This window comes from Arvicola amphibius, chromosome 10 (assembly GCF_903992535.2).
Source record: "Arvicola amphibius chromosome 10, mArvAmp1.2, whole genome shotgun sequence".
Classification (NCBI taxonomy): Eukaryota; Metazoa; Chordata; class Mammalia; order Rodentia; family Cricetidae; genus Arvicola; species Arvicola amphibius.
Genome location: NC_052056.1, coordinates 66,101,396 through 66,125,024, shown reverse-complemented (window position 1 = coordinate 66,125,024; position 23,629 = coordinate 66,101,396). Strand labels below are relative to the sequence as shown.

General features: G+C 37.1%; 1 pseudogene; it reads right to left on the bottom strand.

Moving 5' to 3' along the window:
• Nucleotides 1-1,821: 1,821 nt before the first annotated feature.
• On the bottom strand, nt 1,822-23,038 carry LOC119824275 (annotated as a pseudogene).
• Nucleotides 23,039-23,629: the final 591 nt, after the last annotated feature.

Below are 23,629 nucleotides of genomic sequence, written 5' to 3'. Positions count from 1 at the left end.
ATGGATGACATGAACAGGCAGGCCAGAAGACACAAATGGAAGCAATACTCTGAATAGCGGGAAATCATATCATAATATGGGTGATATATAAAAAGTTGTTCATTTTATATTTTTCAGATACCATATAAATGTCTAGATCCTGTTATACTTTTTCACACTTTCCTTTGAAAAACACAACAAGCTGGCTGCTCCTGTCAACATATTGTTCTGGATTACTCAAAGGCTCACATGAACTTAGAAGAAAAAGTTAATGACCTTTGTGCATGATAAATTAACAGTCTCATTGTTATGATGGTTTTCGTTTACAAACCACAGTTACAACCACCGAATCTCTTTTCATTTGATTTTCATCTGTGGTAGAGACTGAACAGAGACCAGGTCATCATTTTCCAGATGATAACAGAAGCAGAAAATATGAGTCTATTTCATAGGCCAACACAAGATTTCCATTAACTGAATAGACTAGGACTGTCTGTAAATTCTTTTGCATCCTCGTAATGAGTCTAGATTCGACACGACATATTTACTTCTCAGTGCATGGCTTCGCTTTGCTAACAATTTGAAAGGAATTTTGCTTTTATATTGTGAATGAGACTGGCCAACTGTATGAAGTTTTCTCCTCATTATGTATGTGTAATTTATGTCTTAATTGCATGTAGTAATACTAGTTGTCCATTGCTGTGATAAACAACATAACGATGTCAACTTATAGAACGAAGGGTTCATTTGGCTGATGCTTCCAGCGGGTTCAGAGTCTACTGTGTTAGGAAAAACTGACAGTAAATAACAGACAGGTGGCTGGAGAAAAGACGAGGACTCACATCTTAAACTACAAGCATGACCTAAAAGTAACTGCTCTTTGTTGGACCCTAGCGTCCAATCACCGAGGAGGAGTCGCCCCAAGAGACCATCTCTCATATCACAGCTGATGTAAAAGCATGAGGATTTTATTAATTCTGTCATGACAGGGTCTTCCAGCAGTCGGGAGGCTAGAAGACCCTGAATGTCTGGTACAGGCTATTTTTAAAGGGAAAGACCACAGAAGGAAGGGGTGTCTGGGGGTTGTTTTTTAACTATTATGATTGACTTATTCAAAAAGGCTATTACCAATAATTGGCTGGAGAGTGGTTGCTAGATCAGATGAGGTACAGAGAAACTTTTGGGGGTCACTTTGCCCCTTCCCAGGGACTAAGTCAAAACATCAGTAACTGAGTCATCACCTAAGGGTTATCTTGCCCCTGTTCAGGGAAATGGAAAGTTCCCGACATGTCAGTAAGTGCATGCATCACTGTTATGTCCTTGGTTCCTAGGAGAGGAGGGGAAGTACTGAGAGTTGTCAGAAATGGCTTCAGAATTGTCTTAAAGTTCTACATCTTTACACTCTATAAGCCTGCCTCTAGTGACATACTTCCTCCAGCAAGTCCATACCTCCTAAGCCTGTCCAAACAGGGCCATGAAGATCAAGTAAGCAAATGTTTGAAATGATGGAAGACTGCTGTGGAATATTTGAACACACTGTGTGAAAATGTTTTGCCATTTTACCTGACCTGCCTAAGGCACCTTCTGATTGATTTAATAAAGAGCTGAATGGCCAATAGGCATCCAGGAGAGGATAGGTGGGATCTGGGCAGAGATAAGAACTCTGCAAAGAATTTGAGAGGTGGAGGATTCACCAGCCAGACTTCAGAGGAAGTGGGATATACAGTATTGGGGCGAGGTAATGAGTCATGTGGGAGAACGTAGATTATTTATCTATTTACTTATTTTATTAAACAGGTTAATTTAATTTTTTTTGAATGACACTTTATTCAGTCATTTTCTTTACAACTGAAACTCTGGGAATTCAAAATTAACATCTTTTCCCATGAGCTTCTTATACACACCAGAAAAAGTGTCGACATTCTGCTCCACGTTGTTCTGCCGTGCTTTGTCTAAATGAACCTTTATGAGCCTGCTGCCATCCAGTTTCACGGGGATCCTCTTACTCACAATCTCACTCGGGAAGACCCAAGTCCTCAAGGATGGCGTCGTGCACTGTGGTGAGCGTGGGGCTTCTGGGGCGCTTTTGCTTATTTTTCATACGGCTTTTCCGCTTTTCCGAGTTGGTTTGGGCAGAATCCTCTTCTGAGCAATGAAGACTACGTGCTTCCGACTCAACTTTTTCTCCAATTCACGAACCAGCCCGACTTGGTATTTTTGGAAGGATTTCAGCTGAGGAACTGGTCCAAAAATTATGATGGCTTTCCAGCCACCACCAACTTCAATTTCCTTGGCCGCGGTGATGTTGAGCTTCCGCAGCTGTGCCTTGAGATCTGAGTTCATTTCCAGCTTGAGCAGCACCTGAAAGATGCAGGACTCGAACTTATCCAGCTTCTGCCCATTGGACTTGACAGTCTAGAGCTAGTTGGGAACAAGCCTAAGCTAAGACCAAGCTTTCATAATTAACAGGAAGTCTCTGTGTCGTTATTCCGGAGCTGGATGTCCAAAGAAAGAACTGTTACAGAAGACAGTTCATTAAAACCATTACAGAAATCAAGCATGTTTTTTTAAATTATTTGCCTAATAAATAGTCAGACCTTGTGATATCAAATATAAACTTGAAACTAATGCATAATTTTCAATCTTGGAGCAAAAGTCCATAGGTAAATTTTATCTTTTAATTTTAAAATACGTTGTTTTACAGCACAGCTCTGTCTGTGTTATGTACAGTTTACTGAAATCTATTGCTAAAGGTCATATAATACTAACTATGCAGATTTCGTAGAACAGTCTAAAATACTATGTTTGACTCTGTTATGATAATTATACATTTAGCAATTTCATATTTCCCTATTTGTTGGGTCTTTTTTTTATTCCTTTATGCCTTTTTAAAATCTTTCTTCTTTGTAGCCTGGACAGATGTCATCATGCCCCTCTAGCTTGCCTTTGCTTAGTGTTGGCAACATGTTTAGTTTCCTATGTGTAAGCGTTTTCTTTTGTTGTCTTCTCGACGGCTACCAGGTATAGTGGTTTATTGTGTCTGGAGCTTAGAAGACAACCTGACAAAGAAAGAAATGGCCACTGACATAGTATTCATGGTGCTTAAAAGCCCAGTGGCTGGACTCATTTCTTGCACCCAAATCTTAAATTGAATCATGTGAACCAAATAATTTTGGGCAACTTAAATAATTCTATTTGCTCATCTTTAAATGTAGAATGGCATTATCACAACACCACAGATGTGCCGTGTGATGAATAAATACAACTAAATGGAGAAGCAAAAATATTTTGTTAAGTGATAATTTCCACCATGCCCTTTTTTTATATAGCATGGTACTTGAATTTCATTTCTTAATCTAGTCTATACCCTTGGCATAATAACTGGACATTTTAGCTCAATTTCAGTTCCCTGTTGATATGTTATCCTAAATGTTTGTGGCAATAAATATCAACCATTGTCATCTTTATTCTCTGGATTTACCAAATTGAACTAGGTAGATCTTCTATTCCATACACTCATAATTTCTATTTTCATTTTTACAGTGTTCCACACAGTCTAGATTCCATTTTGGTCCTATCTTTCAACTTTCTTTTATACAAATCTTATTTATTTATATATTTAGATTAGTGTGCAATGTGCATGTGGGGTCTTGCGTATGCCACAGTATGCGTGCAAAGGTAAGGGACATCTTTCTGGCCTCAGTTCTCTTCTCCTACCATTTTTGTGAATTCTAGGATTGAACTCAGATCATGGATTTGTGTGGAAATTGCTTTAACTCATGTGGCCGTCTCCCCGATCTTACTTTTAAGCTTGCTAATTGAGTTGTCTTCATTAATCTTTCCCCATCAATCCTTTCAACTATTGTCTCAGCTCTTGTAACCATCACTTGGTTCTCAACTTCCACAGAAAACAAATTCTTAGGTTCTACATATAAGGGAGATTATGTATGTATCAGGAAACTTTAAATCTACACTTAAGAAATGCACATTTAGATCTATTGCTTATTTTTAAATGAAATTGCTGGTGTGCTGTTGAGATTTTGCAAATTTCGTACATTTATCCACAACTTTTTAGCAGATATGTACTTTGCCAATAGTTTCTCCCATTCTGTATGATGTCCTCACACTTCACTTATTGTTTACATTGCTGTGCAGAGGTGCTTTAGTTCATAGAATCTCATTTGGATGTTTTGCTTTCCTTTCCGAAGCTATTGAGCTATTAACCCTCTTGTCCATTCAATTCTGATGCATTTCCTGTATATTTGTCTTTCTACTTTCTGGCTTTATATATAAGTCTATAATCCACTTTCTGATTATTTTTGTGACTACTAGGAAATATAAGTTTAACATCATTCTTCTTTGTGTGGATATACATTTTCCACCGTTGCTTAATTTAACTACTCTCTTTTATCTTATTCATGTTCTTAACGACTTGGGCATGGATTTTCTTCTATGGGTGTAGATTTTCTTCTATGCTCTCTATTCTTTAACCTTTCTACATCTGTATGTGGATGTCATTTGGTTTTGCTTGCTTCGGATGTGATTTGAAGTCAGACACTAGACTGCTTCTTGCTTTGTTTTTCTTGCTACAAATATTCCAGATATTTGTTGTCTATAGTATTATATTAATTTGTCCAACATTTTATTGTTGAGAGCTTTCACTGTATCTCTAAAAATATAGGTTGAGAAATGGTGGATTACATAATTGATTTTAGTGACAATAAACAATACTTACACAAATATGATCAAATGCAATACAATAGGAAATATGAAGTGCACTATAGAATAGAATGGTTTGTGAGAAAGCATATCCATTCTTCACCCTTGTTCCACAACAACATCTATTGTACAAATTAAATTGTGTTTTCACTTTGTGCTGCACCAAAGGAATTTTAAAAATGAATTTAAGATATCTAATCTGTCTTTAGCAATTAATGTGTTCTGGGTGTTTAAGAAGTCATCTTTCTTATTTTCATGGACTCAAAATACAAGTGTTAGCTGAAGCAAAATCCAGAATACCTGAACAAATTGGAACTCTCTAAGTTCTTATAAGATAAGACGGTTTCCATTGGATTGTATAACCATGGTTAATTGTACTCAAATGCATTATTTAGAAAGGGAATTTAGAAAGGCAATAATCACACAATGTATGTTCTCCAGCAATGTTTGAGAAACCATCATGCATATTGACTGTATTACTGGGACAGTTTTGAAAGAGATGGATCAGACTCACAGGCAAAGCGAGTGATGGGAAGCACTAGCTCCATCACTTCCTCAGCTCCTTGCAAAGGAAATTCCTTCGCAGATGGCATTAGCCCATCTCTCCTACATGCAGCTACTGTTTCTAAGCAGAGGCTACCAAAGGCTGTTCTATGGAGGGCCAAAGATTTCCCCCTTTGGAGGATGTAGTTGTCCCTGACTGCAAAATGTACCTTGTGACAGAGGCATGAGATGATTTTCCCTGGGGTGCAAACTATTCTGAGTAGCCACCCACATTCTCATGAATTTTTCAGCTCTGGCTTTGGCACTGTTGGCTTTTCTGTGTCCCACTCTATGAAACAATGCATAATGAATACTGCCATGCCCCTCCCCAAACAAACACAGGATGCCTCTCTGATTTATTTATTTCTGGAATCCACGCCAGCAAAGGGAAAACACAGCAGACTGCACACTTCAGCAGTTCTCTGGATTTTACAATCACATTTTATTAGTTTTTCCTCACTAAATCCTGTGACATTGACCCAGCTGACTTTCTTAATAGGAAAATATGATTTCTGGATTCTGTAACTCAAACTCCTGGGGAAAGGAAAATTTAAACTATTAATTTAGAACTTCCAATTTCTGACTTTTGATAGCAATTATTTAGTGAGAAATAGTAATATTGTCCTTTAATAGCGTATTAGTTTTCTCAGAAACAAAATGGGAATAAGGCACTTCTATTCTTTCATAGGGATATGAGATGGCAAAATATTATCAAACAGAAATTCCACCATGTGCTAAAATGTGAAAAGGTAGGCTCAGAGAATTAATATGAGCTGAGTAAGTTAATCTGTTAATATGAGTAATATTAATATAAGTATATAACTCCCCTGCTTGGTTTAATCATTTCTTTTCCATAGTGTGGTAAAGCAATATTCATCTGCAAGAAGGAATCAAATGCATTATAATGGGCATGATACTTAAAAGTTGCTGTTAGTTCTCAGAGAAGATGCATACAGACATTCAGTATTCTAATTGCTTTGGGATAACCAATGGGCTATAAAGATGTAAGCTTTTGAATGACAAAGATGTTTCTATACACAGCTCAGAACACTTTGACAGTGGGAACTGAAAGCTCCTAGGCTTAAAATGGAGCCGCAAGCCTGAAGGATAAAATGTGACCCATATTTTTCTCACTGCTCAGCAAAATGTTATTTTTGCTCCTCTCTCAGGAAAGCCCTCTGTGATTTGGGCTTGATGGGCTGTCTTCGGATCTGCCTGCGGCTTTGTGACCTGCGTTTTCTTCAAGGATTCCTTGACAAGGTAGGCTACTAGCTCATATCTTCTTTCATAGCAACCCCAGTGAAGCAGTTCTTTGTGGGGTATCCCCCTTTTTTCTGAGCTTCTAAATACAAGTTTTTAATATCACCATATCTTTGATGAGCAGGCTAAACCCTAAGATCAATGAGAGTTTAGAGTTTGCATACTGACAGAAATGTTTCATAGTAGAACTTGGCTCTGGGCCCATTTACCTAAGCAGCGTTAGGCATTTTATTCATTTCCCTCATATATTTCACAAAGTTTTAAAAGATACTAGCCTCGGGGTTAAGGATCTGTTCATTTTTGAGGAATCTGTATTTTACATTATAACTTGTAGGGGAGCAGGGTACATCTTTCTGCTCTATTATTGTTAAGCAATCTATTAGTAACCTGAACGTTTGTTTCTTGAGGTCACTTTTATTCAGTTCCTACTTTTTGAAAAGTAAGTAATCAGCAGTATATGTATAGTTTCTTCTGTTCTTCCAAGATTCATTAGCCACAGGATTAGTAGAATTCTCTCTGTCTCTCCCCGCCCATCTTATCTATCTATCTATCTATCTATCTATCTATCTATCTATCTATCTATCTATCTATCTATCTATTTATTTGTGTGTGTCCCTCCATGTCATAGATACCTGAATGGGCAGCTGTGCCTGGCTTTTGTCATCTGCTGAGGTTTCAGACTTGCACTTGTACAGCAAGCATACATAGCTGCTTGGTTACCTCCTCAGTCACCCGAGATCTCGAAATGTTACAAGAAAGCCTATCATACTTTCGTGAATGGCTACTATTTTTTGATTTTTGGTTTTTCGAGACAGGGTTTCTCTGTGGCTTTGGAGCCTGTCCTGGAACTAGCTCTTGTAGACCAGACTAGCCTCAAACTCACAGAGATCCGTCTGCTTCTGCCTCCCGAGTGCTGGGATTAAAGGCGTCCGCCACCACCGCCCGGCTTAATGGCTACTATTTTTATACAGTCTTCTTTATTGATCCCCAGCCCTTGCTCAGAAATGTCTGTTGTCTTATTTTACCCTACTGTGGTCATATGCCCTAGCATCTCTTGGAGAAATGATAGGAATTAGATGGGAGGTTGAGGAGGCTATTAACAACTACCCCTTTATCTCAGTGGCTACGTTCCTTACCATCATAATACCCAATTGTTCTTAAAACCTCTCAAACTGTAGTTTATTCTTAATAATAAATGAGGGATTCAGGCAGTAGAGAACTGTCCCAGTGACCACACACAAGCACCAATGAAGGTTCTTTGACCTCAGAGGATGCTCATTTCATTATAACATCATCTGTTGTGCGATTTTTACTTCCTCTGTGGACTTTACAAGAGGATGGCTTCAAGACTCACCATAAAAGAGAGATCTCATCCACCAAGACTTGAAAGGCAAAACGGAATGACCTTAAACTCATAAATATGCTACCCACCTAAATAATTACAAAAATATTTGAAATATTCTCAATGCAGAGCCAATAGACCCGCCTCCACCTGGATTCAGCATACTTTAATCTCTATTTGAGTTATATGGTCACGTTGCTTTGCTGAGTAAAATTGTGCCTAAATTGTCAGTCAACTGAATTCTTTCTTTTGAAATGATTGGATATACCATAAAATGGTAATAAAAAGGAATAAGCACAATGATAACAACAAAGAAACATAACAAGATGAGTTTTCCCATTTGTAGAATTTCAAAGCTAGATGACATCTTGAGACCTTAGAAAGTGAGTGGGAAAAGAAAGGGCCATTGCCAATTCCACAATTTCTTCACCTAGAAAACATCAAACATTTACAATATTTCTGAAGTCCAGACAGTCTTTAGAACTTACTCATCTACCTCTCTTAGTAAATCAAAATCTTGTATTATGCATGTAACCTCAGCATTGTAGATGCTAAATCTAAAAGATTGCTGGAAGTTTGAGAGCTGCTTAGATAACATAAAAAGGAACAGGCTTCCTATGCTATGCAGACAGGCAGACAGACAGGAAGTCAGGCAAACACACACACACACACACACACACACACACACACACACGTTCGTACAGAGTATCTGTACAGGAATATGGAACACCCTCATTTTGAAGGGAGGGAGACATACACACAACTACGAATAGGTAAAGCAGGGCAATAGCACTCCTTTAACTGGAAGGCTTAGAATTTCAGCTGAAATAATTAGATGATAGTTATGTTTCTCACTAGTGTTTATTGTTCCAATCTCCTATCGCAGTCCTACCGCTGTATTGGTGCTGTCAGAGTGCGGAAGCCCTTTGGATCACAGCATTTGTCTCAGATCTGCCCATTGTGCTCCATAGTCCTTATTTGCTCCTGTGGATCATGGAAAAGGAAGACATGTAGTTTTAGAAGTGCAGAGAATAGTGGTCTGATTGCTACACTGCTCTCTCCATCTCCACATGAATTTTCTGTAAGTTTCACGACAGTGCTGTTTTTTTCCTTTCCCCCTTCTCTAAAAGGAGGCAGCATTTTGGCCTGAATGCATAGGGAAATCTTATTCCAATCCTGGCGCGATACTGTCCTTACTCTGTAAGGACACACATCCATCACTGCAGTCTGGATATTAGTAGTGGAGTGGCAGAGTTAGATGGTAAAAAATAATTGCCAGTTTATCTGTATACAATGAATCATTAATTTAAACACAATCTCATTTAGCAGATGGTACTGGGAAGTGTCGAATCAGAGGCCCTATGATGCTGAAAAATATACCGCAACATGGAAAATAAGAGGCTCCTTTAAAACATCCCATTAAAAACAATTAAGAGGCTATTAGTTCTTGCATTGAAAAAATAATGCAACTATTTATCTTCATGCTTAAGTAGTGACAGGTGTGGGGGAAAAGAAAAACCACTGGGTAGCTGTCTGGGGGAAAGCTATCTTTCTGCATGTTCATGCACAAATTATACAGAATCAAAGTTTAACTGTTTTGTTTACTTCCACCACCCCCAAATACTTTAGAATTGGAAAAGGTGAGAAGCATAGCTTAAAGCTCACCTCCCTGTGGGATTCACTGCCTCAGAAATGCTAAACCCAAACTTGCCATTTCATAACTCACATGTAAGGAAGGACATCTCAAGGTTGCATAGCACACTGGAAGCAGCCAAGAGATGAGCGGGGCCTGGGGTTGTTTGGGAAACCGATTTACTTTATCCAATTTTCATTTTCTTTAGGAGTCGAATCTCAGAATACCATAGATGAATGAAGGCAAAGACATTCTAAAATCTCCTATCAAAATAACCGCTATCAAAACACCTGTGCCACAGACATGACAAGAATATCCTGATCTTTTCACAAAAAATATTAAGGAGCACATATGAAAATGACCCCTATTAGATTTCCCATGATTAGGAGATAAACTGGAGGCCAACCAGTTCCTTCTGTGTGCTGTTATTTCAAATGGCCCAAATGTATGAAACTAGCGACTTAGACTGCTGAATCATCAGACACCTCTTTATGCTTACGCTGCAACAAGGAATTTCCTATTGAAAAATTAATTCCAAGAACTAAGCATTGAATAAATACTTAGCTGAAGCACTAGTTGTATTCACAAGTACTGTATAACACCAAAGTCAGTCAATGGAGTATTATCATGGATTTGATAGAAAAGCCCTGGATTAAATTTTATTAACAAGACAAGCTGTCCTTTTTATAGTAAGTTTTTAATATGATTTAATTCTGCACAGAGGAATTATATGCTAACATATTTATCATAATTTTCTAAAAGAAAACCCTTTATTGTATTAAGGTGGTGTTTTATAACTCCCTAGGAAATTCCTTCATCTCTCACATATATGATCTTTTCCAAGATCCCAAGAAGATAAAGCAAGGATTAATACACACAAAGATTAATATACACAAAGGAAATAAATTATAAGAATGTGATGGAAGATTTTGGCATAAATAAATGGAGAAACTGAGACAAAAGATGTACTTCATTCGCCTGTTAATTTCAATATAGTCTCGTGGAGTACCACAGCTTCAAACTTCAGGCTGTCAGAGTCCTAATGTGTTAGCTATCTGCATCAAGCCCAGATTTGTTATGTGTAGAAGAGTAGATATAAATAAAATTCTATCAGATGAAGGCACCTTGGTTCCACTTCCAATTTAACTGTGGAAAATTACAATTCCTAGGGATTGCTGGCCCATTCAATGACTGATATATCTCTGCAGATTTCTGGTAACTCCATCAGCAAGAGTATTAGATTGGTTCTTCTACTTTCTATTTATGGCAACTGATTCCTAACACAATAGCAAACAGTGCAGTTCAGTGAGGTTCCTAGTCAGGCTGGAGGCCACCATCTTTCTGAAGGCAACACTTGGTGGCCTACTATATTTTGTTTTCTATTTTCTATTGGCATGATTGGATAAAAACTGCATATGGTGTTTTTTACTGGAGGTATCAAAACCGTATATATTCTGGTGTTCAAAAGGATATTAAATTGAGACATTGGGTCATCTAATACTAAATGCAAGTATATTTAAATATTTAGGAGTATATAAAAACCTTTGTGTTTACACAAATAATCTTATCATGCATTCTTCATTATCAGGAGTGATTTACATACTTCCTTGAAAAGGGGCTGTATGTATGAGTAATATGTTGTTTGTTTAAACCATAAACATTTGTCGTAGCATCAGAGCCTTCCCTTTGCATTCTCTGAATGTGTCTATGTACTCTGATAAATTTATTTATATATATTCTACTGTTTTGAAGCAAATTATTTTGGTTTTGAAAACTATTTGTGCCAAGAAAAAGTGATAAAGACATTCTTATGAAGTAAAAGGAGAAACCTTTTCTTTGAAAATAAATTAGTGTTATGAATTATGTGTGGTGAACAGTGATGGAAATGTTGGCCTTACTAATAATTTGGTGAGGTTTTAGGAAGCTAAGCTGTAATGTCATAGGAATCCCCTGGGCATCTAACATGAAAGCCGCTTTCTACGCATCCTTTTATGGATTGATCCAAGAAGGCTATTTTCTTTCTGCTGGGGAAGTAATTAGAGATTTAGAGTTTATATGTGTCTCTCTCCACAACCCACCCCAGTTATAAGGTCAAAAGAGAATGCACTTGAGAAGAAACGAATATAATTCCTATCTGCCTTCCTGGGCAGTCATCCAAGCAAGGCTTTCTCGGTGCACTGTGAAGTATGACAAAGAAGCAGCTTCCCCAGGTGGTGTCTTGGCAAGATGTTTTCCCGGTGCAGAGGATCTCATCAAGGCAAGCCGGCCTGGTGAGAAATATTACCGAAGTGATTTGAAGTGATGGCGTTCCCGAGGGGATCGCTTAGATGGAATCAAAAGATCACGTAGCTCGACAGCTGGGATGAAGAATCACACCCCTCAGATAAAATTCCCCATCCTTTTAGTACGTCCCTCTCAGATGCGGGATTTACAGTATCAGGGCAGTTCGTGCAGTAAAAACAAGCTATGGGGCTACCTTGAGTTATAGTCTCCCCTCTATCTAAAACTTTTTAAAAAGAGATTGAGGACCCATTTATTTGGGGGTTTTATACTATAGTCATCAACATGGAAATAATACCGTTTTGAATTCAGACTTCTAGTAATTAAAATATTTGTGAAAGAAATATAGTTCTGTTAGATTCTTTTAATAATTTCAGCTTGGGAGAAAAGTTATTGCTTCTTTCAACTCATTGCAAGAACATTTATGGCCATCTACGAACAACACCATTATTTCTGAAGTTCTCCAATAAACATCTTTTTTATTTTGGAAACTATTTTAAATACATTTATTCTTTCCATTTCTTCCTTCTAAACACTCATATGTACCTCACTTTGCTCTCCTTTAAATCCATGCTATCTTTCGTTCGATTGCTATTATAATGAGCATTAGTTTTTAATGGACATCACTATATTCATTTGAATGACTGAGCACCTGTGCTCCACTGTCAAGGAGATTGACACGAAGTAGCCATTTCATTTTGAGAGACGCTTACTTTTTAAACAGAAGGGAATTGAGAACACAATTAGCTAACAGTACAAAGTAATGTTTGAGCACTGTGGTGACTACATGGGTGAAATTTTTGTGACTGAGGATTGCCACTGTGTTAGTAGCATCAGCCAATTTTACCAGTGCCTAAAGAGGCTGGAACTTGAAGCGTAATAACTAACACCTCTATACCTAGAGTGCCCCTGCGTTTTTAGAGACAATCCTTCTGGGATGCCATTGTAGCTCAGGGTTTTAAGTTTTCACATGTAAATAGATGATATATAGGCCTCCTCAGAAGCTCTTATTTATAGACTTATTTGATGAATAGAGAAAGTTTGAACATGACTATGCAAGCGTCTTTGCACCATTGGGTATGTGTCTAGGAGTGGTTTAGCTAGATCATAGGTCTTGTTTCCAGCTTTTGAGGAATTGCTTTGCATTGAGATAGCCTTTATTATATTGTGAATATGTGTTGCTCTCAATGGTTGATAAATAAAGCTGCTTTGACTTATAGCAAGGCAGGATAGGGACAGGCAGGAAATCCAAGCAAATATATAGGAGAAGAAGGGCAGAGTCTGGGAGATGGCAGCAGTTGCCCAAGGAGCAAGATTCCAGAGTATCACCAGTACGCCATGGGCCACATGGCAATACATAGATGAATAGAAGTGGGTTAATTTAAATGTAAGTGCTAGCTAGTAATAAGCCTAGGCTATCAACCAAGCATTTATAATTAATATTAAATCTCAAGGGAACTGGCAGGTGGGAGAGAAACTTTTTGTTACTGTTATAAATCATGAAGTAATATCAGTGTTTTTTGATGGTCTTAGGTAACCTCTTTAAAAGGGTTGTTCACCTCTCCCAAAGGGGTTGTGACTCCCATATAGAGAACTGCTGCCCTGGTGCTATTTTCTGAAAAATTCAAATAATTCCCGAAAACTTTTGTCTAACTAACTAAATTCTCCCCAGAATAATCCCATTCTTCTGACCTTCCTTTTGAGCCATGGAATATTTTATGTGGTGGAGGTTGAAAGGATTAAATCCAGCTCTTGAGCCCAGACCTTGCACATGCTAAGTAAGCAATTTACTATTGAGTTACCGTTCCACCTCTAAAATGTTATTGCTAGACACATTTCCGTATCAAGGCCAGACTGGGCTGGAACTGTCTGGGATCATGTCTGAGCCTGTCAAATGCATGAATTACAGGAGTATACCTCTAGTTTAAAATTTAACTTGTCATTCTAAAACCTTTCCATACATCCTTTGATGTTGGATCCATGCAAACTTATTTTTTATAACAATTGGATAGCAGGTTTCTTTTGTCCTACTCTATTGATTTATCTATTAAATTCCACTTACAGACTTCAAGTAGTGAACAAATCACACACACCTCAGCCTAACACTCAAGAGATTTCTTTTCCCAGAAGGACCGTTTTCCTCTTTCTTCAGTGCATAGGTAGCTATTGTTCTTGACCAGCTATAATTTGCAGGAATCAGACCTGCCAGGGTTCTTCATGTTTCTGCATTTGTAGTGGTGATTGTCAAACTTTAAATAAATATTAAAATATTTAATTGTTTACTATCTTTCCATATACAGCAAAAATTGAAATAGAGCACATGACCTTAACCTCCAGGAGCTCAGAGAAGTCAATAATTAATAACAAACTCACAGGTACTGTTACAGACTGACTGATGTCACTCATTAACTCTTTTAACTAAAAAAATACTCATTGAGTATCTTCTTGATGCCAAACACTAGATTTTTGTGAACAGTGTAGTCTTGGACTCTTCTTTGGGCCACCAGCTAACAAATTACAAAAAAGGAACATATTGTTAATTTTGAAAGTTTGGTCTTAGCTTAGGTTTTATTTCCCCTACATTTCTGACATCTTAAATTAATCTTTTTAAAAATTAATCTACATTCTGCCATGTTTCCTCTCTTCTGAACTTATGTCCAAATTCTTTAGTGTCTCAATAACATCTCAGCCTCTCTTTTTCCCAGAGTCGTCTCTCTTCCTGGAAATCCTGCCTATTCTCTCCTACTTAGCTATTGACCATTCAAATCTTTATTAAAACAATCAGAAGGTGCAGAAGGCAGAGACATATCTTTACAGTGTAAACAAATATTCCGCAGCAGAACAGATTAAAAAAAAAGGAAGGAAAAGAAACATGCTTTCAGCTATGTATATTAGTTTTAGTTTATATTATAAAGGAGTAATAATCTTTGTAAAGAAAATGTATAAAATGATAACTCATCTACACTCATATTTAGGCAAGATTGCTAGGATTTGTGCCATTATGTAGGGCTGCAAAAACCAATAGAATCTAGTCATTCATTAACACATCAAGAGGGTTATGAGAGGAAGATGGTTCCAGGCAAAACAATGATTGTCAAGGTCCTTTTAGTCCTCTGAGTCAGAAAGATATGCAGCTCCTTTTCACCTGTTATCCAGAAAAGCATCTGTTAAATGTATTCTCAGAAGTTAGTGAGTTAGTTTTAATCACTATGGCTCAGACTTGTGATGAGGAGGTGTTGTTAAATTCCTCCGTGAAAAACTGAACAACGTCTCTTAGGCTCTGCCAGCCAGGTGAGATTCCCACAGAATCTCACAGAAACTCAGCCCTTCTGTGATGGCAGTTTCTGTTTCTTCACACTTCCTCCTGCCGTGTGGTTTTCACTGTATTTCTGCCTCCCAGCAAGCCGCCTTTTCATCTCAATCTGTTATCTCAGACTTCTTTTATTTTAAATCTCCTCTGCGAACTTCTTTAATAGACTCAGTGTTTTAGTCCGTTCTATTGAGTGCAAAAAACTGAAGATATATTAAATTGATTTGTTTCCTTGTGCATACCCACAAATAAATGTTCTTTGAAGAGTTCTAAAAATTAATATTATATCATTGTTTATTTTATATTTTTATATATAATATGTTATTAAATTATATTATTATTGTTATTATTATTCAGGATTCTAGATTGTTTTTTGAAAATCCCATATCAGTTTTACTAGGTCAATCCTACAGGTTCTAGAAAAACTAGTGTGTCAACTGATCAGAATCATGCCTTCCATTCTCCTGAGTGCTGGACTTTAATCTAGACTTTGATCCATACCACAAGCTAGAATCAAACACATAAATAAGGAAAACGGTATGTCTTCAGTGATAACTTTGATACATACTTACACACAAGCAAAATTATTTTATTCAGTATGCCTGTGAAGTTATGATCATAAATCTATACAAAGAAAAAATAGATAAATACAATGTAAAATGCATATTTGCAAAGAGGGCACCTGCATTGAGACAAATGTGATTATTTCTGGTCTCCTAAAATTAGTTGGGCTATTTTTAATATTCCATTCAACTATTTTTAGAAAACTGATTGGAGATAATCAAATATTTTAATATGGATATAAAAGCCAGTATTGAAGGGTGAGAGAAAAAAGTATAAAAGAACAATAGGACAAACCCAGAGTAGACACATGCTTCTCAGAGATAGAGCCATATCTGAGAAAGCTTTTAACAGATGGAAGGAACTCCCATGCTAAAGGACTGGAAGAATTAATGTTGTAAAATGAGTATCCTACTAAAAGCAATTTAAAAATTAGATGCAATTCAAATTCAATCACTGGACCATTTTTTCACAGACATCGGTAAAACAACCCAAAAATATGTAAAAAGTCACAGAAGGACCCCGATGACCTGTTACCCTGAAACTGCAGGGAATAAAAGTAGGATGCATAATCCTGCTTACACTCAAGAATACAACATTTCTGAATAAGACTCCAGTACCACAGGAGACAAGACAAAATCTTTAGCAGACAGGACTTCATGAAACTAAAATGCTTGCTACTGGAAGGGAATGGGCAGTCCACAGGATAGGAGAAAATGAATGGCAACTATTCATTCAACAGAAGAAAGGTGTCTAGCCTATAGAAAAGACTAAGAAAACTAAATACACAATTAAAAATGACCATGACAGTGAACAGAAATTTTTCAATAAAGGAAATACTAATGAATAGGGAACATTAAAATGTGCTCAACATTCTTAGCCACAGGGAAAAGTAGATTAAAATCACCTTAAAATGCCTAACCCAATCAGAATAGCCATTTTCAGTAATACAAATAACAACAAACGTTGTAAAGGATGTCATGAGAGTGTAAGCTAGTGTAACCAGTTTAGAAATGAGTGTAGAGATATAGAAATAATGGGGAAAAGGGTACATTATTATGATTAAAAGGGGGTAGTGGATTGAATCTACTTTAATCTAAAAAACAACGGTTAATCTCAAAATACTTTACATTGGTGTGAATTTTGGTTTTTTGATACAAATTTAAGGTCAATTTTGTTAAGCTGTATGTATGTTTCTACTCTTGTTTAAGGTATCATGTTTATACAGCTCATTTAAAAATGTAACATATAATTTAAAATAGAGATTAATGGTCATCTATAATAGTCAAACTTATAACCGTATTAGATAGGTTGTTTAGGTATACAAAGATATGTTTCAGTCAGATAAGTAATCTATAAAGACTTCAAAGACATACTGAATATGGCATTTAGGATGTTTTAAGGACTTAGACTTTTCTCAACAGTGAGATACATCTGCTTTTGGCAGCATCAATTACTTCAAAGAGGATGATGGGCATTGAAGAAACTTGGTATTGAGTTTGTCTTCAATATGGCAAGGCTAGCCATTTGGGCAAGAAAGTGTTCTTGCCTGAACTGCTTGATAGTATGCTGGATAAACTGTACATGCAGGACCCACAGGAAAATGACCTCAAACTTTGCCAAAAAAAAAGTGGAACAATCTGTCAGGTTCCTGCTTGATTAAAGTTGCCAGGCATTCTGTAGGGCACAGAGGAAAGTGACTGATGAACTTTGCCAGTATAGGTGGACAGTCCTTCAAATTTTCTGATTCACTGAGAAGTCTGCCAGATAATCTCGTCTGTAGGCTGAAGATGGTGCCCCAATGTTACAGAAGAACTCTGGGGTGACTGTCCAGGTGTCTATGTCATTTCTAGAGTTTTGAAAGTTGCTTGCAATGTACTTTTTGTTTGGTCAGGTAATTTTATATCCTTCTGGGGTCTTTGATACAGTTAAAGATTAGGTAGTTATAATTATAATCCTTTCAAATCTTAGCTAAGGGCATATTAGGTACAAGACTTAGACTCATCAGGAAAGGACAACTCTTGGAGTAATCCCTGTAATTTGCCAATTACCTGTGGTCTGGACATCTAGAATGTGTTTCTTGCTTTATATTGTTCTTGGATGTAGTCCATTTTGTTTATATTATTGCCTTTTCCTTCTTCTGGACAATACTTGTTAATTGTTTTATTGCATATACTTTTTTGTTAGGATTAGAACCTTCTTAATTATACAAAAAAGTTGAAATGTTGTGGGGATTTGGCCATTCAGTCTAATGACCAATGGAAGGAAAGGGTTGGTTTGATGGGTGTGGCTTTCTCTGAGGATGCATGGCTCCTTAGGAAATGAGGAAAAGGAGTTGCATGCTCTGTTTTGGAAATGGAAGCCTTCCTGACAGCCCATCTTGGTTACCTGGTCTGGAAGTTTCTCCATCTTTCCCTGGTGGATGAAGAGGTAGTGGTCCTGCTTTGTTCTGTATTTGTGAGTGTGTTATTTCCATTTCATCCTTTAAATAAGTCCTGATCCAAGACTTTCATAGACTGTAACTTTAGTAGCAAAATTACAGTTATGAAGTAAAAGCAAAAATAATATTTTAGTTGGGGGTCACCACAACATGAGGAACTGTATTAAGGAGCCACAACATTAGGAAGGTTGAGAACCAATGTGCTAGGAGCGTTAGGAGGAAAGCTTCCATAAACAATGCATGGAGATAAAGCAACAACTGCATGCCATTCAAAAGGGGATTAAATTGTAAGGATATCTTATAAAGAAAGCACAATACATAGTGCAAATAAGCCAGATCTGAACATGATAGAAATCAAACTCTATGCCAAGGGACATACAAATTTATATGGACATGTATACATATTTGGGGATATCATACAAAAATGTACTAAAATTATTTATTTTTTTAAAAAAAAGATTGGCTGTAGCTCAACTAATGGAACTCTTGCCAACAGGTTCAAAGTCCTGACTTTGATGCCTAGCACTGAAAAAGTTTTGGTGTATTGCCACTTAACTATACACCCAGAACTTGGGATTTGGAGGTAGAGGAACAAATTCATCCTACATTAAACAGCCACTTTATACTGAGCCAGGCTACCTGAGACCCCATGTTAAGAAAACTATAAATACCATAAATCTGAAGAATCATAATTGTGGAATTTCTTTATTAAAAACCAACAGACCAATTTTGAACATCTTTTGAAATGCAAACCTGAGTTGAAATCAAAGAAGAAGATTCATTTCTTTAATGGAACATCAGACAGTGCTGATCAAAACAAAATACCGTCACGTGTAAAAAGGGAAAAAAATTACCAAATATTCTCAGGCAAAATCACTCACCTACAGGATGATTTTTTTTTAAGTAATGTATGTAGACAAAAACATCTGACTTTCAACAGCATGAAATTATAAGAGAAAATATCAATTTTAAAGAGAGTGATTGTCACTTTTGACTTTCATCTCGCGTCAAGTGGTTCTGTCTGAGTCAATGAGACAGAAAGACTGTCTCAGATATTTATTGGCTTAGAGAACATATGCCATCTGTTTCTTTTTCCTCGTCTTCTTTCCTCAAAACACTTGGAATCATACTCCAAATAACTGATAAATATCTGGGCACATGGTGTGAGCCACACTCAATCGACAAGTCTAAGGATAGGTGTTGAGACAGAGGCGAACTTGTGAGGAACAAGTACTGATGACCTCATGAGTAGTTCAATAGTTTTACAGTACAATGCTTGAATTTCTTTCCGTGCGTGGGGTTTAAGTCCAATTAGATGGCTGTTGCATACTACTAAGAGATAAGTGTCACCATTGCATCGTTGAGTGTGTCTTCCCACACTGCTCATTGTTGTGGTTCATAGGCTTCGGAGCTCAGTTAAGACTGAACGGCGTTTCTCCTTTGGCAGCTTGCATAGCATCTTTGGATGCTATTAGGGATAGTCATCACAGATGATTCGAGGTTAGTCCGGCTTGATGACTCCAAGACCTGTATCTAAAGTGGATGCTGTCTTCAACAACATAGACTAACCTTCAAATTCTGGAAGGTATCAAGAGCAACAGAAATTGCCTATTTTATTTTTTAATCTTGTAGACTTGATTGACCAACAACCTGAAGGATGGGTTCCATGCTTGCCCCTAGAATTTTTTGGTAGATATTCTGTGGTTTTTAGGGTGCTATTATCATCAAGGAGTACAACTCGTCGTTGGTGTGGGTGTATAGTGTGTGTGTGTGTGTGTGTGTGTGTGTGTGTGTGTGTGTGTATATATATATATATATATATTCTTAAAATAAACATAAAATAATGTCTCCGTGGGAGCTTTTCACATACCCTTAGTGTTATTTATCCATTTCCTCTCACTTTTTCTCCCCTTGCCATTTAACGCCCCCCGTCCCCCCTACATTTCCTTTATAGTACCTATGTCCTACCATTTCCCTTGCTACAGCTGTTTCTCCTCTCTCCCATAGTTTATTTTTATCTTCCTTATGTCTGAGGCTAACCTATATTATATATTATATGTTATATATTATACATCACATATATCTAAAGGTTTGGAGCTAGGATCCACAAAAAGAGAAGAATATACAGCATTTATCATTATGGGTCTGTGTTACATCACTCAATAAAATACTTCTTGTTCTTTCCATTTAACAGCAAATAATATGATTTAGTTTTTCATTACAGCTGAATAGAATTTCATTTTGTATATGACCCATATTTTCATTATATATTTATCAGCTGAAGGATTTAAGTTATTTCCATTTCCTAGAAACTGTAAATAGAGGGGCTCTGGACATGACTGAGAGAGCATCTGTAGAGCAGTAGGTCAAGTCCAGGGACTCATAACCCCAGGAAATATGGTAGATACACTTTTAACTTTTTGAAAATGCTTCACGACTATTTCTATAGCTGCTGTATCAGTTTGAAATCCCAAAAACAGTGAATGAAGGCTCCTGCTTCCCTTTTACCCACCTTGCCATCAGCATTTGTTGGCATTGTTTTATTGGTGTTGGCCACTCTGTTTAGAGTGAGGTGATATTTCAACATAGTTTTAATTTGTGTGTACTTAACTCCTAAGACTGTTTGATATTTAACCTTAATTATTTGTTAACCACTTTTATCTCTTCTGTTGAAAATTATGTATTCAGATCCTTAGACTATTTTTAATTGGGCCATTTGTTTCCTTGATTCTTTTTGTTGCTGTTTTTTTATATAAACCACTCTATTTGATATATAGCTGGCAAAGTTTCTCTACCATTCTGTAGACTTCTTTTTCATTCAGTTGATTATTTCTTTTTATTTATCTAAGCTTTTCAGTTTTATGAGGTCTCGATTTTCTACTATTGGATTTAATTGCTAGGCAAATGGAATCTTATTAATAAATTATTCCCTGCCCATGCCTTATGCAGTGCTGCCTACATTTCCTCTAGAAGTTCCAGGATTCTAGGTTTTATTTTGATGTTTTTGGTCAATTTTGAAGTTGCTTTTTTGTGAAGAGCGAAGGACATGGGCCTCATTTTATTCTTTCATTTATGGACATTCAGTTTTCCCAGTACCATTTGTTGAAGATGCTGTTTTTTTCTCCAATGTTTATTTTTGGTTTCTTTGTTAAATATCCAAGAACATTGCTTACTTACCTCTTGTTTGGATTTTCTGCTTTCCTCTATTATTTAAATGTGCACTTTTGTGCTGGTATCATTCTCATTGCATTACCATAGCTGTCATACATCTTGACACCTTTTGTGGTAATCTCTCCAGAGCTGTCATTTTGCTCACTCTTGGTCTGGATTTCTAGGATCTTTTATAGTTTCATATGAAATCTGACTGCAATGTGAGATTGTAATCAGTCTTCTCCAGAGCAAGCCCCTTATAATTTATACAGTCTCAAGTAAGTGGTCAATCTGAAGCACATATACATTATCAACACTAAATGGACTCAGTAGAGAGAGTGTGTGTGTGTGTGTGTGTGTGTGTGTGTGTAATAATTACAGAAAGGTCATGAAGTTGGGAGGGATTGGGGGTGACACTAGAGGAGCTCAAATGGTGAGAGTAGGTGGTAGAAATGATGCAATCGCAGTACTATTGTCTAAAATAACTATTGTCCAAAAGTAACAATGAAATAAATGCATTTAAGAAAGTCCTTCATATATATGATAGAGACTCTGAGTATGATAGTGAATGGCCATGCAGAACTGAGAGCACATCCTGCATGCAGCCCAAGTATCCAAAAAGAAGTAAAATGTCGCACACTCTCTAAGGATTACCATGGTGATGAATGAGGAGAAATGAGCATTATCATCTGTTAATTACTAAAACACAATAGACAAAACCAAAAAGGTTTCTGACTGGCGCAAATAATATTTGCTGTCATGTTGCAAATTATAATGTTAATTATTTGTTAGTCATTTGTCTATACATTTTATACCTTAATCATTTTGTAAGATGAATTATTTGCATAATATGTGAGATGAAGTGTGTCACTTTCAACACAGTAGAGGAGACAAAGACAAAGAAGAAAGTGCTAGAAAAGAATAAGAATGTAGTACCAAACAGAGGGGAAAGTACAAGATGGCATAAATAAAAGATGACTGTTTTAATTCAAAAGTAAATGAAAATTAAATTACCCCTAAAGTAAAACAAAGAGTCTCTAATTGGACTAAACTTATTTGTTGTGTACATGAGTCATACTGTGATTAGCTTTCTGAATATGAAATATAAAAATTTGGCTTTATGATTTCAGAACAAACAAGCAATTCTTGCAAAGCATATCACTAGTAATGGAAAAGAGGCTGCATAGCAAAAGTAGCCAAGCTCTGCCACAGCCGTCTGGAATCACCTTGAACTCACCACTCCTCTGTCTCAGCCTCTAGAATACCTGGCACTGGAGACCAGGTTCAGCTCCAGCATTGCATATTCTTATTACCACGGAGTTTGAGTTTGTGCTGTGACTAAGAAGCAACATGTTCTCTTCTTCTCAGGTTTTTATACTTCCTCTTCTGGTCACCATTTTTTTCTTACTCTTCACTAGAATTTTTCTACAAGCACAATATATCCTATATCTAACTTAAATAGATATTTAAGCCACTCTATAGCTGTAGATATTTAACCACCCTGTAAGCTACTTTTTTGTATTTTTCTAAAATAAACTAAGTCTTCATATTGAGCATAGCGGTCTGCATGAGAATGCTCCCCATAGCATCATATACTGGAATGCTTGGTCCTCATTTAGTAGTACTGTTTAGGAAGGATTAGAAGATGTGGCCTTTGTGAAGGTGGGGTGTCATTGGGGGGAGGCTTTGAGGCTTCAAAAGCTCATACTATTCTTAGTTACCTCTTTGCTTCATGCTTTTATATCAAGATGTAAGCTCTCAGCTACTGGTCCAGAATCAAGCCTACTTACCTGCTGCCATGCTCCCCACCTTGATGGTCATGGAGTATAACATTCTGGAATTGTGAGCCCCAAACCAAACATTTTCTTTTACAAGTTGCCTTAGTCATGGTGTCTCATCACAGCAATAGAAAAGTCGTGAAGCTATTGGGGAATTCAGTGCCCATCAGATGAAGACTCTTGGATGTGGTAAAGATAATCATGTGGTTCTCAGATTGCGGCCAGTTCCTGTTGCATTCTTTGCATATTAGATTATACCACTTCAGCAGCTTAATGCCACTATTTTAATATTTCCACAAATTAACAGAACGGTCATTGTGACAGGCTTTTTGATTGACTGTTTGCTGCTGTTTAATATGCAAGACCATAGTAGAGAAGGCTTTCAGGAAGAGCAACATTTAAAGTCTGGGCCATGAAACCATCTGGAAGCAACTCATTCAGCTGGCTGTTGACTAGCTTTCTAGTCACACTCTCCATCAGTGCACATAAATGCACTTGGTCTGTCCACAGGGACCGAGCTTTTGCCAGTCTGGAAGTCTCGGATATGCGCTATTTCTTACATAGCAAAGCAGGAATGTGCAGGGTATAGTATCCTAGCCAATACAGCAGAACGTGCATTAGCTCTAGCTAGCCC